The 13,502-nt window shown below is 44.1% G+C and overlaps 1 protein-coding gene across 1 annotated transcript in view; it reads left to right on the top strand.

Moving 5' to 3' along the window:
• The first annotated feature begins 10,564 nt into the window (after positions 1-10,564).
• ANAPC5 (anaphase promoting complex subunit 5) overlaps positions 10,565-13,502 on the top strand; it is a 108,212-nt gene continuing 105,274 nt past the window's right edge. Inside the window, exon 1 of the mRNA XM_073585970.1 lies at positions 10,565-10,617. The gene's annotated coding sequence lies outside the window, so the exon portion shown is untranslated. The remainder of the gene's footprint in view (positions 10,618-13,502) is intronic.

The raw sequence follows: 13,502 nt of genomic DNA, 5'->3' as shown, positions 1-13,502 counted from the left end.
GACAGTGAATATTTAGAACAATCTTTACTGTACACATTATACATTCCTGCAGCTATTGGTCCCCATTATCAGCTATTCATAGGCCAGGACCAGCCCTTTAGCTTCGTTGCACTGTCTGTTAGAGCCCGATGTCATGTACATTTCACTTCCTGCCCCATAACTGGTTCCAAGTCCTGTTTTCCTTCCCTCCTGCTTTACACTGCAGCTGTGCTTCATTATGGAGCAGGTGTGGTAAGTGACTAGCTCAGCTGTATGTGCTCATTAAGATCCCCATCACCAGAGGCCTAGTGTGCTCCTCAGTCTCCATGCTTTACACTGCAGCCCTGACTGTGGAGCATAAGCAAAAGTCAGTCCATGGAGAGGAGGAGACGTCCTGTGAGTGGGGTGTGAGGGGAGACAAAGAGGGACTCGCACTAATCTGCAGATTAATCTGCAGTCCACCTACCACTCCAGGGGCCTCAGCTCACTGCACACAGGCCATTCATCCTCTGTCAGCTGGGAGACCCCAACATAAAGGGGACACAATTATAACACTGAGCACAATAGTCAGGGGGCCCTTGAGACCACCCCCTAACACCAGCAGAGATCTGTGCAGTGGCTGAAGAGTTAACCAGCCCTCGGGAATCATAGAATCATAGAATCGTAGAGTTGGAAGGGACCTCCTGGGCCATCTGGTCCAACCCCCTGCTCAAAGCAGGATTCGCTAAATCATCCCAGTCAGATGTCTGTCCAGCCTCTGTTTGAAGACTTCCATTGAAGGAGAACTCACCACTTCTCGTGGCAGCCTGTTCCACTCATTGATCACTCTAACTGTCAAAAAGTTTTTCTAATATCTAATCTGTGTCTCCTCCCATTCAGTTTCATCCCATTGCTTCTAGTCTTTCCTTGTGCAAATGAGAATAAAGTTGATCCTTCTACAATGTGACAGCCCTTGAGATATTTGTAGAGAGCTATTAAGTCTCCTCTCAGTCTTCTCTTTTGCAAACTAAACATTCCCAAATCCTGCAACCTTTCCTCATAAGACAGGGTTTGCAGACCGGTCACCATTCTGGTCGCTCTTTTCTGAACTTGCTCCAGTTTGTTGATGTCTTTTTTAAAATGTGGTGCCCAAAACTGGACACAATATTCCAGATGAGGTCTGACCAAAGAGGAGTAGAGGGAAATAATGACTTCACAAGATCTAGACTGTCCTAGAATCCTAGAATTGCATTTGCCTTTTTTGCTGCTGCATCACACTGTTGACTCATATTCAGTCTGTGATCTATTAGTATACCCAAGTCTTTTTCACATGTGCTGTTGCTTAGCCCTATTCCTCCCATTCTGTATATGCTTTTGTCATTTTTATGGCCCAGATGTAGTACTTTGCATTTTACCCTGTTAAAAACCATTCTGTTAGTTGCTGCCCACTTCTCCAGTTTATTTATATCTTTTTGAATCCTCTCTCTCTCTTCTCTAGTATTAGCTATCCCTCCTAGCTTTGTGTCATCAGCAAATTTAATCAGTTTACCCTCAATTCCTTCATCTAAATAGTTGATAAAGATGTTGAACAATACAGGGCCCATGACAGAGCCCTGTGGTACCCCACTTGAGACATTCTTCCAACTGGATGTGCAGCCATTTACGACCACTCTTTGGGTCCGATCACTAATCCAGTTATGAATCCACCTAACATTTGCCTTGTCCATTCCATACTTAGTCATTTTTTCAATAAGGATTGTATGAGATACTTTGTCAAATGCTTTGCTGAAGTCAAGATATACTATATCTACAGCATTTCCTTGATCCACCCAATCAGTGATTCCGTCATAGAAGGAAATTAAGTTAGTCTGACATGACATTTTAGTTACAAACCCATTCTGACTCTGTTTAATCACTTCATTCTTATCCAGGTACTGACATACATGTTGTTTAATAATTTGTTCAAAGATCTTTCCTGGTATAGAAGTCAGACTCACCGGCCTATAGTTGCCTGGGTCCACCTTCCCCTTTTTGAAGATAGGAACAACATTTGCTCTTCTCCAGTCTTCTGGGACTTCTCCTGTTCTCCAAGAATTTTCAAAGATTATGGAGAGGGGTTCAAAATTTTATTCTGCTATCTCCTTCAGTACTCTGGGGTGTAATTCATTTGGACCTGGAGACTTGAATTCATTTAGGTTAGCTAAGTGTTTCCTCACTATCTTTCTGTTTATAGATATCCTGGATTCTTCTATTCCCTTAATAGGACAGTGAAGAACAGTTGATGTTACATTTCCTTTCTGAGAGAAAACAGATGCAAAATAGGAATTTAAAAGTTCGGCCTTCTCAACATCCTGTCTTACCATTTCATCATTTTCATCCTGTAAAAATCCTATAGCATCTTTGACTTTTCTTTTACTTTTGACATATCCCCAAAATCCTTTATTATTGCTTTTGACATCTCTTGCAAGCCTCAATTCATTGTCAGCTTTAGATAATCTGATTTGTGCCCTGCAGGTTCTGCAGACAGCATTATATTCTTCTTTAGATATGCCTCCCTCTTTCCATTTTATAAACATTTTTTTCTTCCTTTTTAGCATGTGCTTAAGTTCTGTGTTCATCCATCCCGGTTGCCTTAAATGCTTCCTATTCTTCCCTCTTTTTGGAATTGTTAACAATTGTACTTTGAGAATTTCATTTTTCAAGATTTCCCATCCTTCCTGGACATTTTTGTCTTTAAGGATATCCAGGCATTGGATCCCTCCAATTCTCTTTCTGAATCCCTTAAAATCTGCCTTTCTGAAATCTAACCTTGAGTCTGAGTCTTTACAGGTCTTCCTCCTCTAGTTATCCAAAATTCTAAAATAGCATGGTCGCTACTTCCTAGGGTCCCAGCCACTTTCACCTCCTCAACCATTTCCTCCCTGTTTATAAGGATTAGATCCAAGGTAGCAGTTCCCCTTGTTTTCTCCCCTACCTTTTGGAAGATAAAGTTGTCAGCAAGAGAGGATAAGAATTTCCTTGACCTGTTAGTTTTGCCTGAGAGAGATTCCCAACAAATGTCTGGATAGTTGAAATCTCCCATGACAACTGTGTCATATTTTTTGGAGAACTTGGCCATTTGATGCATAAAGAGTTCATCCATATCTTCAGCTTGCACAGGCTGCCTGTAGTAAATGCCTACAATGGTGTCCTTTCCATTGTTCTGTCCTTGTATTCTTACCCAAACAGTTTCCACAGAACTCCCGGTCTCTGAAGCTTCAATCTCTGTGCAGATATACGCGTTTCTAACATACAATGCAACACCTCTTCCTCGTTTATCAAATCTGTTTCTTGCAAATAAGTTGTATCCTTCTAGTCTTGTATTCCAATCATGTGTATCGTCCCACCAAGTTTCAGTGATTCCAATGACATCATATTTCTTTTCCTGTGTTAGTAGTTCCAATTCTCCTTGTTTGTTGCCCATGCTTTGTGCATTAGTATAGAAACATTTTAGTTTGTGATTGGTTTCTCTTTCTCCAATATTTTTATTATTTAGATTCTTTTGTCTTTGTTCTTCCTTTCCACTTCTAATAGCAGAGTTCTCAATAGCATTTGTCAGGTGTATGGCTTTTTCTGGTCTTTTGCTTCCCATCCCACGTTGTTCTAGTTTAAAGCTCTCCTTACAAGTGTAGCAAGGCGACTTCCAAATACATGTTTTCCAGTCTTCGTAAGGTGCACCCCATCTCTAACAAGTAGTCCATCGTATAGGTAATTCACTCCGTGATCCATAAATCCAAATCGTTGCTGACGGCACCATCGACGTAGCCAGTTGTTCACCTGCAGAATCTTATTCCACCTCCTTGTTCCATGGCCATCCACTGGGAGGATGGAAGAGAAGACCACCTGCGCTCCCAGTTCTTTCACTTTCTTGCCTAAGTCTTCAAAGTCTCTGCAGATGGTTTCCAGGTCATTTCTTGCAGTGTCATTTGTCTCCACATGTAGTAGCAAGAATGGGTAGTCATCTGTAGGTCTGAAGAGTCCTGATATCCTGTCAGACACATCTTTAATTTTTGCACCTGGAAGACAGCACATTTCTCTTGAAGTTATATCCGGTCTGCAGATAGCGGCCTCTGTTCCTCTCAACAGGGAATCCCCCATGACCACCACTCTCCGTTTCTTCACAACATTTTTCTTTCTCCATCCTGGAGGACTCTGAAGGCGTACAAGATTCCTGTTTGTGGGCAAAGTCTTATCCTGATGTATTTCTTCATCGTTTTCCTGCGTGAGAGCCTGGTACTGGTTCCTGAGAAGTATGGGTGCTGACTGCCTCCTGATCCTCCTGCTTCTCTGGGTCACATGTCTCCATTCCTCTGTTTCTTCAGGTGCACTTCGAATTTCTTCTCTTTCTGTAACATGAAGAGATAATTCTGCTCTGTCTAAGAACTCTTCACCTTCCTTAATGATCTTCAACGTAGCTACTCTCTTCGAGATTTTGCAACTTTTCCTCCAACAGGGACACAAGCTTGCATTTGTGGCATGTGAAGTTTGGCTTTTCCACTGGTAAGTCTGTGAACATGTAGCAAGAACTGCAGCTCACCAAATGGCTCCTGGCCTCTTCCATATTGAGATTTCTTTTCCGATTTCCTCTTTTCAGCTGCAACGGCCAAAACCCAGTGATCGTTGAGCTCGTGGAGACTCTTCACTTATCCCAGAAGGCACTGGGAATATGCAAATGATCTCCTCAAGACTCTTCCCCTGGTGTTCCGATTTCCTCTTTTCAGCTGCAACGGCCAAAACCCAGTGATCGTTGAGCTCGCGGAGACTCTTCACTTATCCCAGAAGGCACTGGGAATATGCAATTGATCTCTTCAAGACTGTTCCCCTGCAGAGCTTCATTATGCATCAGTGCCAGTCTTCCCTACAGGACTGGCATTATATTCATGAGTCAGGTGGCTCATGATGAACGCCAGGCAAGTATCAGACTCCACAGCGGAAACGCCAGATCTCATCCAGGGCTTCCTGGTGCCTGATCAGTAAGAAATTAGGTCCCTGTATATACAATGATCTTTGGAGAAACAATTGTCCAGCAGAACCATCAGGCCCTATAACTGGTAAAACCATCCTTTTTACCTTCCTGCACGCCCTTGGTGGCTCTGCATCTCCTTCTGGCTGCCGGAGCCTGCAGCTCTTTCTGCCGAGCGATCACGTGGTACCGCTCATTAAGGTAATGAATATGCGCTCCACGCCTATGGGTGTGGAGAGGCATGCAGGCAAGTGAGTATGGTGTGCTGGAAGCTGATGACCTCTGTGACCTGCTGCTCCCCTTCGCCATTGACTTTCTGGGACTGTGACTCGTGTATAAGCCGAGGGGGGTGTTTTCAGCACAAAAAAATGTGCTAAAAAACTCAGCTTATACACGAGTATATACGGTAAATATTCTTCTATTTGTCTCATTAATAAGTGACTAGCTTTTCTCCCACTTCTTGGGTTTTTTAGCGTGAGTCTATCACAAATATTTAAAATGTATTGAAAAAATATTCTAAAGACCATAAATAAAATGAAGAGCATGGGCGGACATACCGCCGGTTCAACCAGTGCGGCTGCATCGGGGCCCAGAGGCTCCAGGGGGTCCCTGCCGGGCGACTAATAATGAGGTCAATCTCATGTGCAGCGGGAAGGGGGTGATCCCAGCAGCTCCGCTGCCTGCAAGAGAAAATAGCAGGAGCGGAGCTGCAAGGATCCGTCCTGCTCTCTGCCCGCCGCCCGCGCTTCCTGTCTCTGACACAGAGCAGCGCTGCTGGATGATGTCATCATTCAGCGGCCGCTGTGCCAGAGCGAGGAAGTGCGGGTGCAAGTGATGCTGTGAACAGGTGAGATGTGCTGTGTGTGTGTGTATGTAAGTGGAGGAGAGGGGAATGATGGGGGTGATGGGAAGAAGGCAATGATGGGGGTGATGGGGAGAAGGCAATGATGGGGGTGATGGAGAAAGCAATGATGGGGGTGATGGGGAGAAGGCAATGATGGGGTGGTGGAGAGGGCAATAATGGGATGCGGGGGAGAGTAGGACAATGAGGGGTGTGGGGGATTGGGATGGGAGGAAGGGGGACTTATAATAGCCTTAGGAACATTATCGCTTATTATGTCTAACACAGTCCCTTAGTATATAGTGTACTCACTTACTATGTCTAACACAGTCCCTTAGTATATAGTGTACGTACTTATTATGTATAACACAGTCCCTTAGTATATAGAGTACTCACTAATTCTGTATAACACCATCCTTAGTTACATAGTTTCCTCTTTTATTATGTCAATCAGAAAGGGAAAGTGAGACACAAAAGCGCAATAGGGTCTTATCTCACGTTACACAGGGTTAACCCACCAAGAGAACCACTCACCTGGTGAGGATGAGAAAGGACATGTAATAATGGCGGCTGCTGCAGATCCACAGGTCAATGCATGACCTGATAGAGGTATATACTTAGTAGGAAAAGGAGGATCACCACGGCGCTGCCGCAAGAAGAATTCCAAAAGAAATAAAGATTCAACGTGGTTTATTCAATGCGTTTCAGGGTTCAGGTGACCCCTTCGTCAGGACATGCCACATGCAATAATGAAAATAACTTGGCACTCAACTTATGGCGTTCATGAAAATGGAAAAGAATTTTATTTATGCAGTCTGCAAAAAACGTTTCGGCCTACATGGCCTTCATCAGTCTGCGATAGAACAAGAAAACAAAATTTTAATGAAAATGATGACCTGACCATCATGATATTGCAAAGACATTGTATGCAATAATTGGAACAGCAATATAGTAAAGGAAAAGACAAATACTGACAGTGAGCTGGACAGCCCACCATTACAGTCCTTACATCAGGTATGATTCCATAATACCTGGGTATTATCTGTATGAGCATTTACCTTCAGCTCATTAACCTTATAATACCTTATATTATTTCATCAGGAGTTGACACATTTCTTATCGTATTACCTCCTTACCAAATTATCTAAAGCAGTCGGGTAGGTCCATTTTTCTATTATTCAAATTTTTTTTCCTTAATTTTTTCTTCCGTCCTCCCATCTGGTTATCTTTAGACATGAATAACAGCATGCTCGTCAGTATTTATGTCTTTTCCTTTACTATATTGTCAGAATTTTTTTATATATTTTTTCCTCTTTTTCTCTGGGGCCGTAGGAGGATTTTTTCTTTAATGGAGACTGAGCAATTGTCCGATGGTGTTGAGCAGCTCGCTGCTGAAGTGCAGGGAATTTCTGCCTGTCTCGCTCAATCGTCTGCTGTAGAACCAAAGATCCCTACTCCTGATGTGTTTTCTGTGGATCGGTCAAAATGTTTGAATTTTAAGAATAATTGTAAACTATTTCTTGCTTTGAACTCATCGGGGAGCTCGGTGTAGTAGGTTAAAATTGTCATCTCCCTGCTGCACGGCGATCCCCAGGACTGGGCTTTTTCTCTGACACCTGGAGATCCTATTCTGGCTAACGAGGATGTGTTTTTTCAAGCCCTGGGGTTGTTGTATGATGAACCTAATGCTATTGATCAAGCTGAAAAAAACCTTATTGGCACTGAACCAGGGTCAGGATGCTGCAGAGTTATATTGTCAAAAATTCTAAAAGTGGGCGGTCCTTACTAAATGGAATGATGATGCCCTAGCAGCTCTCTTTCGGAAAAGTCTGGCAGAAACCGTAAAAGATGTTATGGTGGGATACCCTGTCCCCTCTGGTCTTAACGACCCCATGTCATTAGCCATTCAAATTGATCGACGTTTACGTGAACGTAAAACCACGCGAGAGGGGGTGCTGCCTTTCAAACGAACTTCTGAACCCATGCAATGTGATAGGGTTCTGTCTAGGGCGCAACTGTGGGGAGGAGGACTCCCAGACAGTGAAAGGACAGGTACCCAGGGGACCGCCATCAGGGTTCCTGAGGGAACGATACTGGGAGGACAGTAAAAGGAAAGACTTGACTGAAGTTGTCAGGGAAGCAGGGGGCGGGGCAAGCTTAAAAGGAGCAGGGGGCGCTCTGAAGTGGCAATTGACAGAGAGTAGGACAACAGACAGGAAGCCGTGTGAGACAGAGGACCGAGGGAGCAGACGTTGTGTTGTGGAGAGACCGACAGGGGCAATGCTTTTGCTAAATGCGTGCGACCCCACACATGCATGCACCCCTTAGAATGATTCTAAATTTATACACCACACTACAAGGACAAGAGAGAGGGATTATGGGAGCTCATTAGTTTTAAATTAGCAACAGCTGCTCAACACATCCTGGTGTGGAAAAAAATGATAAAAGACACAGGCCATATTCCATCTCTATGCTATAGCACCTCTCCTGAGATAACATCTTACAGAGATCCCCGCCCCCATGGATATACAACAGTAAGTACTGAGAACAATACAGTATAACTGATGAATGGAGTTGAATGACATTGTTACCATTCAGACTGCTTGCTAACAGTGAATGGAGTAAGATACATGCAGGGTGGATCAGTTCAGAGGTAGAGTAGACAGTGGTTGTATGGAGTAGACAAACAACCACTGTCTTATCACAATGGATAATGATGAGAGGATCTATAGAATGAAAATCATTTATTATGACCACCCTGAGAAAACTAGTGATTACCAGTGATGTTTTTATCAGTATATCAGGTAGATGGCAAGTATTGAACCCCTTAACTCCCAGAGCTTTTTTCGGTTTTGCGTTTTTGTTTTTCGCTCCCTTTCTTTCCAGAGCTATAACTTTTATATTTTCCATCAATATGGTCATGTGAGGGCTTGTTTTTTGCGGGGCGAGTTGTACTTTTGAATGACACCATTAGCTTTACCATGTCATGTACTTGAAAACGGGAAAAAATTCCAAGTACGGTGAAATTGCAAAAAAAAGTGCAATCCCACACTTGTTTTTTGTTTGGCTTTTATGCTAGGTTCACTAAATGTTAAAACTGATTTTCCATTATGATTCTCCAGGTCATTACGAGTTCATAGACACCAAACCCATCTATATTATTTTTTATCTCCATGGTGAAAAAAATATCCAAACTTTGCTTTAAAAAAAATTGCGCCATTTTCCGAGACCTGTAGAGTCTCTATTTTTCGTGATCTCGGGAAGAATTAGGGCTTATGTTTTGCGTGTTGAGCTGACATTTTTATTTATACCATTTTGGTGCAGATACGATCTTTTGATCGCCTGTTACTGCATTTTAATGCAATGCTGTGACGACCAAAAAAAAACATAATTCTGGTGTTTTGATTTTTTTTCCCGCTATGCCATTTAGCGATCAGGTTAATCCTATTTTTTTGTTGATAGATCGGGCGATTCTCAACACGGTGATACCGAATATGTGTATGTTTGATTTTATTTTTATTGTTTTATTTTGAATTGGGCGAAAGGGGGGTGATTTGAACTTATTTTTTTTATATTTTTAAAAACATTTTAATTTTACTTTTGACATGCTTCAATAGCATGGGAGGCTAGAAGCTGCCACAGCCCGATCGGCTCAGCTGCAAAAGAGGCGATGCTCAGTTCGCCTATATGTAGCTGAATTACTGACTTGCTATGAGCACCGACCACTGGGTGGCGCTCACAGCAAGCCGCCACTGACAACCATAGGGGTCTCCAGGAGACCTCGGGTTGTCATGCTGACACACCGATGACCCACTATCACGTGATGGGGATCACCAATGTGCGTATTTCCGGCGCGATTGCCGGAAGCGCTTGCTAAATGCCACTGTCAGAGTTTAACAGCAGCATTTAACTAGTTAATAGCCACGGATGGATCGCGATTCCACCCGCGGCTATTGTGGGCATATGTCAGCTGTTCAAAACAGGTGACGTCACTAGAAAGATGTGGGCTCATCGCCGGAGCCCACCTCAAAGTAATGGAGGCCGACATTGGCATCCTATTATGCCCGTTATCGGTAAGGGGTTAATCTATACAATGTATGCAGAATTGTAATGTAAGATATGATTTTGCTGAACTTTCTAGAATCTCCCATTTTTACACACTGAGGAGACCAGCCTGTCATGTAGCTGCAACCCCCCTCTTCCCCACAACACACACACCAGTGTCTTCCTGCTTGCAGCTCTGTGAAATCTGAGATCACCATGAGGATTCTCTCTCTCCCCCTCCCTGCACAGCCAGGAAAGGAAGTCTTTTGTTCTCTAGACATGTGCTGTGATCAATATGAGTAGTATTAAAACAAGTCATATTGCAAAAAACCATACCCCGCAGAGATATAAAAATTACATTTCTGCGAAAGGCACGAAACCAGCTTTTCTACCCCTAGTTTTCACGGTTCTATCACCCCCAGAAACTGAGATATGGATTCCTTCTAAACGGTGTGTCAGAACTACTGCATATTTGGTTTTGAATTATTGTAATCAACAAACTACAAAGAATGATACCATGTGCGTGTTTGTGCGAACTTCCGCCTACGAGATACAGTTATATTAAGTTTTGTAATCCAAGAGTAGGGGGCTGACCCTCTTCAGACGGCCCCTTCCGTGATGTCACACAGCAGAGGCTATAAGGCATTCCCTTGGAAAAACCAGTCAGTTGAAGCTGGAGATCTGATGCTAGAAGGACTGTAGATGTCTTGGGATGTCTGGCTGCGGCCCATCCCCCTAGCCACATGGGATGCCTAATACCAACTAAGCAAATGTAAGTGTTAATCTCTGTGTTTTTTAATCCGTTTGTTTTATACTGCATTGTACATATTTAATGTCTCAACTTTGTAACAACTTTTACATTTGTAATCACTGCCCGACTTTGGGGAATATATCGTAAAATTATCATTTTGACTCCATGCTCTAAGAAACGAACTATGCGCCTTTTTTAGATAATCGCTACTAATTTGGGGGTTTGCCACGGACCCTCTTAATTAATTGTTTGATTAAGTGAATCGTGGCTGGTGGCAGCGTGGTGTGTGCGGTGGGTTAGGCTGGATGGCAGTCCGGAAGGGTCTTATATTGCTGAAGGGGGGCTGCGGCCACAGCATTGATAATTCCCTTACTGCAGTAGTCTAATTGCCCGTGCACAACAAGCAGCCCATCCGGCGACTAATTATCCTAGATGCAGTTCCCTGACTGACCTGAGGGTAAGGGGGCGCCAGAGAGCTGCGAGTTCCAAAGTGGAACTGAGAAAGTGGGATATACATAAATCCTTGCAGTTCTTGGAAGGTTGTCAGCAGTAGTGGGCATCCAAAATAACCCCCCTGCGGTAAATTGTTAGAGCGAGATTAGCTTGCTGTATATTTTTGTCACATGGTACCAGTGGTGGGATAACTAAGATAAGCCCCCACTGTGCCTTTGATAGCCGTGTGCCGGCTACTGGTGCCAGTGGTGGGACTGTGACGTATTGGTGGCACAGGGTGCTGTCGCTCGTCACAATTTGGTGGCAGCGGCATGCTTTCGTCATCACAAGAATATATATCAATTCATTGATGGTGCTTTCCCATATTATGGTTGGTATCCCCCAGGGTCTGGAAATTGAACTCGGCTTCCCAAAGATGTGATACAAATTACATAATGTATGTTTTAAGGGGGGGAGGGAATCACTTTTTCCGCACAGGGCTCCTCAGGTTTTGATTTTTCTTCTTCAATGTATCCCACTGATTGAGATTTTTTTTCCATGATATATTGTACTTCATATTAGTGGTAACACTTGCGTTTATTTATGGAAAAACTGAAATTTTGCAAAAATTTTGAAAATTTGGCTGTTTTCAAACTTTTAATTTTTGCACCCTTAATTCAGAGAGTGCTGTCACACAAAATAGTTAATAAATAACATTTCCCACATGTCAACTTTACTTCAGCACCATTTTGGAAACATAACTTTTTTTGTTAGGAAGTTATAAGGGTTAAACATTGACCAGTGATTTCTCATTTTTAGAAAACCCTTTTTTTTAGGGACTGCATCACATTAGAAGTGAGTTTTGGGGTGTCAATATAACAGAAAATAGCCAAAAGTGACACCATTCTAAAAACTGCACCCTTCAAAGTGTACAAAACCACATTCAAGAAGTTTACTAAACTTTAGAAATGCAGCACTCACCCATAAGCAGTATTAAATCAAGTCCTTTATTCAGCCATGCAAGGCATTTGGACACAGTTCATGGGACAAGCAGGTGCAGGAGACGACGGCCGTTTTGCGTCGTAGATGCTTCTACGGGTCCAGGTGTATAATCAAGTACGAGGTGTACGGAGGAGAGCCACGTGTGTACGAGGTGAAAGGAGCAAATCCGCGTGTGTACGAGGTGTACGGAGTAGAGCCGAGCCTTGTGTGTACGGAGCGGAGCCATGTCTGTACAAGGCATACAAAGATGAATCGTTAGTGTATGAGGTGTACGGAGCAGAGCCGCATGTGTACAAGGTTTACAAAGTGGAACCATGTGTGTACAATGCATACAAATCAGAACCATGTGTGTATGAGGTGTGTGGAGCCGTGCGTGTACGAGGTGTATGGTGGGGAGCATTCATACTTCCCAACCGTCCCGGATCCAGCGGGATAGTCCCAATTTGGAGAGTCTGCTCCGCTATCCCGGCTGTGAGCTTTCTTTTCCCGCACTGCACTGATAAGCCCCTCACTGCTAATAAATCCTAGCAATGACATCGCTCCGTTTCCCCCCCAAAAAAAGCCCCCTGTGAGTCCTGGACCGTGTGATCGTCACTGTCATGTGATCTCCTGACGTCAGCAGGTGATCGCCGAGCAGATCTTCTGGAGCCGCCTGCGCTAAAATTGCCCATAACCGGGTAGCGCCTGTCAGCTCTGAAGATCACAGCGCACAGACAGGTGAGGAGCGAGCGGGGCAGCTGTGTGCACAGTTATGTGCCCAAGGCTCAGTGCTGACAGCGGCGAGGTCACAGGGGTCACGCTGAGCAGAGCTCAGCCTGCTCATGCCGAGCTGCAGTGTCCTTGACATCGTGCAGCAAGAGCAGGTATGTGAGGTGCAGGGCACTACTGGTCTCAGCAATGCCACAGATGGGGATGGGTATATGATTGCATCTATGTCTGGACCCCAGTCATTGCAACGGCTGTGCCACCTAATCACGTACAGAGGCAGGCTTAGGGGGGGGGGGGACAGTCACAGAATATAGGTACTGTCTAATGCATACCTCCCAACCGTCTTGGGATGTTACTTGTCCTGCACCCTGGACTGGAAGTCAGCCGTTCTCTGTGTCAAGCTGACAGCCGGCACAGAGAAGCTGCAGTGTGCCGACTCCCAGGAATCAATTGTACTTGTGTCTTACAGACTCGAGTACAACTGAAGCTCTGACCGCCGGGTCAGAGCAATGGGAGCAGTGTGATCATGTCATGTGATCACGCTGCTGACGTCACTCGCCCGCGCTTACCCTCTGCTGCCCATTGCCTCCGATACCTGCAGCTCTATCTGCCTTCCGTATAATTGATGGTCCTGACTGGGTGAAAAATGGCTGCGATCCTGCTACAGCTCCTGGCTAGTGTTTAATCCTCTGTTCTTTCTTTCAAATTCAAATGAGCTTTATTGGCAGGACTAAGGACATGTTAGCATTGCCAAAGCAAATGGT

Source organism: Dendrobates tinctorius, unplaced genomic scaffold (assembly GCF_039654945.1).
Source record: "Dendrobates tinctorius isolate UK_male_01 unplaced genomic scaffold, ASM3965494v1 ptg000090l, whole genome shotgun sequence".
NCBI classification, from domain to species: domain Eukaryota; kingdom Metazoa; phylum Chordata; class Amphibia; order Anura; family Dendrobatidae; genus Dendrobates; species Dendrobates tinctorius.
This window is presented reverse-complemented; position numbering and strand designations above follow the sequence as displayed.